A 3,968-nucleotide genomic window follows, 5' to 3' on the forward strand; every position below is an offset into this window, starting at 1 on the left:
GCCGAAAAGCATCAACGCGCGAAGATGAGGTTATCGGGACACAAAGACTTAATGAATTATGTCGTAGTCCTTTAGAGTAGCACTGGACATTCTGTCAGAAAATTACAGTCAGTTCCACACGAAATCAGAAGAATTTAGCGGTGGGATTTTTTGTTCCGGGTGGATGTGGTCGAGGTCCTTCGGTAGCTGCGCGCTTGCTAATGACGTCATGCTTTAAGCACGTATTTTTCAAATATCTTTCTTTGCCTCTGTGTTTGTTTTTACCCCTGTTCTATTTTAATATATATTTTATATAATATTTGAAATCGGTTGATAAAAAAAATTAACAAAATAACTAAATTAACGCCACATTGGCGAGTCAGCTTCTACGTCACTTCCGCCGATGCCTCGAGAAGCCGCTGCTGCAACAGCACTGGGACGTTTACGTTTCTCCTACCGAACTTGCAACAATGCTGTGGTTCAGTCGGGCTGCAAGATTGTATGAATATAATGTCTGCATATACTAGCAGTGCTTCTCAATTATTTCACGCCCGCCCCTACCAAGAAGAAAAAGATTCGCGCCCCTTCACCACCAATCTTTTTTCTGTCTTTGTAGATTGATATTAGATTGTCAATAAAATATCCATTAACTAACCTAAATTGATAAGAAATATAATTTTGAGAACTATTATAGTGAGGATCTCGAAACTCAGTACTCTGTTGTGCAAATATTGATGAGATGACAAATATTTGTCACGTCATGTCATTATCCACACCGCTTATCCTGAACAGGGTCGCGGGAGAGTGCTGGAGCCAATTCCAGCTGACAACGGGCGAAAGGCGCACAACACCCTGAACTGGTCGCCAGCCAGTCACAGGGCAGACATAGACACCGTCACTGAGTGGGAACTGAACCCACGCTGCCTGCACACAACTCAGGCGAGTGTACAGCTCCACCATCAGTGGTGATATTAGGGCTGGGCGATATGACCTAAAATCAATATCGCGATAAATTGGGCAATTTGACCTCAATAACGATAAATGTGCGATAAATTCCCCCTGAGGACCAAAATCGAAATAAATGCAGGAAATGCATATTAACTGCTTTTTTTATTGACCAACTGGTACACATTAGTTTCAATGAAAAATAAAAGTACAAAAATCATTTGAATAAACATTCAAAATAGCTTGCTTTGCATGACTTGAACAATGTCACAAAGAACAGGAGAAAAAGGGTACCTCTCACAAAATCTTTTTCTGCAAATATATTGTGCTGAGATGCTGTAATGCCATTTGCATAGGCCTAAATTTGTGTAAAGGTATCTTGTAAACAATATAAATAATGCCATGTGCAAAGGAGCTAGTCGCCTGTAAACAAAATGCGAACTAAAATGAAAAAAATGTCAATGGAATGCCAGTGCCAAATAAACAAGTGTGCTTCATCAGGAAAATGTGCCGTCTCAAGTGGTGCGCGGTCGCTACTTGTCGTCTACGTCATGCACAGTCAGGCTCAAACAGGGATCCATGTTGCGACTCGACCACAAGTCGGATGTGGATGCAAAATGCTCGACATGTCTACGCTCCCGTCCCGATGTTGTCCATATAAGGAAGTGCTGTTTGCGACAAATATTTCCGTGCCTCTTGTTGGCTACGTTCATGAGGCGTTTAAATCCTGTGCGCTCCACTGTAGCTCGAGGAGCTCTATCTTTAGCTATGTGCTAGGCTATCGCGTCCACCTCTGAGACATTCTCTCGTATGGTGTCGCCTCCGTTATGGGCTGTTGTCACTTGTCGAACCTTGCTTCTCACTTTGAACTTTTAGCACAAGCTCCAAGTCAACAACATGGTTGTGTTGTGGGTGGTGAAAAAGAAAAGGTTGGGCGCGCTGTTTCGGGTGCTTACGACGCACTTTGTAGTTTATGTTCTTTTGCTCAAACATCGTCTTTTTGGAACCCAAAACATTTCCAAACGACAGATGTCGAATTTCTTTTCGGGACAAGCCAGTCAGGAACAATTTCAACGAACATTACGTCGTCTTCAGCCGTGTCAGCTGCTTCTAGATTTGAATCGACAGCTACGACCGCGTCGTCAGTTTTCTTTCTTGTTCAGCTGGGTGGAGTCACGTGACTACAGCCGCTCAAGCCGTCTTACAGGGGCATGAACATAGCTGCAGACTAAAAGGACTTCTTTTTTTTTAAAACACTGAATTAACCGACATGGGCAAAATGATTTTATTAAATTTCGATCACGGTAAATTTTCGGTTTATTGCCCAGCCCTACGAGAATAGCAGCGATCCTTGAAGCTTAAAAAGACAAAAAAAAAAAACCTGAAGGAACTGACTCTTCGTGGTAAGATGTAAATGTGATTTAGAAAATATGATATATTGAATTTTCAAAGCTCTTTTATTGACACAAGCCCAATGTGATCAGTGCATTGTGTCTGAGTGATGATGATTTTTTTGTGTTTACATCAAACATTGAAATGAAATTAATTGCCTTTGCCTGGAACAACATTTTTTAACGTTATGCTTTTCAGTTGTCTTTTAAATCGTACCTAATGGAAAAGGTGTGAGAAGAAACTGTGCTTATGAAATCGGTTCCTTCCACAATCATCAATAAAATCACTTGTTCCACTTGCTCATGGCCTTCATTACGCTGTGTGAAAAGGTGAAAAACTGAACTAGAAGTTGAACTGTAAAAAGAACCAGATAGAGAAACGCAAATAGTCTCAGTTTCTCTCAATGGCTTTAGTATGTCACGAGTTGGCAACTTGATGGCGACTGGAGTCAGCATTTATTTGTCACCACGGAGGAGATGATCCGCATCACGCGGTTTTTTGCTGCTGCTGTCTGAATTGGACCCCGGAGGTTACCTGCCAGCATCCCTGAATTTCACCGGCGGATCTTCAGCTATCCCACGTCTGACCCCAGATTGTTGTGGAATTTTCATCAGTAAGGGAAGATCAATGAGATAGTCTGGAAAATAAATTGTCTTTTGGGTCAGTCTGCAGAGTAATCTCAGTGGGAGAAGTGCGTGGGAAGATACTGATGCACACAGGAAGATGAAGATTTATTTGACAGGAACTGTGTAATCTTAAAACAAAAAGATACTTTTTCTGCGTTGAGCCTACTTATCAGTCAAGGTCGTGTTGTTTTGGCTTCACAAAGAATCCTCGAGTACAAGAAGCGAAAGGCACTTCCTTCAAAAGCAGGTGGCCACAATAAATAACAAAAACCTTACTTGCAAAATAATTGTCCATAATATTAAGATTGAACAAAATAGTGACACAAATATTGAAAAAGTAAATACAGTCACGATTAAACATTGAATACTAAATTATTACTAAAACAGTTCAATGAATCTTGAAATAAATAATGAATCACTGTAGTTTAATGAATACTGAAACGAATAATGGAATATTTAAGTTAGTTAAGTTATAAACACTGAAATCATTTTTTAAGACTCTAACATTTAGAGAATAAAACAGTGATGTATTTTAATTTAAAATTCGCAACCACGTCGCTGGCGAAAAACCCTGTAAAAAGGTCAATATGTTGACATAAAGTTTCACTTTATCATGTCAACTGTTAATAATAGAGAAATACATTTGGAATACTGTCCAACCAACAACATGGTGTCAGATGTGAAAACAAAACCAGCAACAAAAGTAAAATTCAATACATCTCTCAAGTTCATATTTGGGAACTAAAATGTTTGGTCATTTCCATCCGGTTCAAATCGTACGCTTTCCTATGTTTAGAAGAAGATAACGATGATTTGCATCGCAAATGGTGACATCTGTCGGTGAGTTGGTGACAGTGCTCCACACAGCCAGCAGCCAATCATATCACAGCGGGGTGTGGCCTGTTCTTCCGCTTTCGTGCCGAACAGACTGCCATTTTCTCGAAGGAAAAAAACGACGCCATCTTTCATTCGTCTCGTCGAACAAAGAGAAGCACACGAGTTATCGCCAAGCAGAGATCAAGTGCG

The 3,968-nt window shown here is 40.4% G+C and overlaps 1 protein-coding gene across 2 annotated transcripts in view; it reads left to right on the forward strand.

Moving 5' to 3' along the window:
• LOC148342209 (uncharacterized) overlaps positions 1 to 3,968 on the forward strand; it is a 71,832-nt gene that overhangs the window by 56,192 nt on the left and 11,672 nt on the right. The window contains exon 1 of one of the 2 annotated variants that reach the window (XM_088287811.1): positions 3,944 to 3,968. This exon is cut by the window's right edge and continues 149 nt beyond it. The exons of the other annotated variant lie outside the window; for it this stretch is intronic. The gene's annotated coding sequence lies outside the window, so the exon portion shown is untranslated. Of the gene's footprint in view, positions 1 to 3,943 lie in introns of those variants that run through there. 2 annotated transcript variants of the gene reach the window in all.

This window comes from Idiotropiscis lumnitzeri, chromosome 2 (genome assembly GCF_059441095.1).
Source record: "Idiotropiscis lumnitzeri isolate Australia: NSW breed Sydney's pygmy pipehorse chromosome 2, RoL_Ilum_1.0, whole genome shotgun sequence".
Classification (NCBI taxonomy): Eukaryota; Metazoa; Chordata; class Actinopteri; order Syngnathiformes; family Syngnathidae; genus Idiotropiscis; species Idiotropiscis lumnitzeri.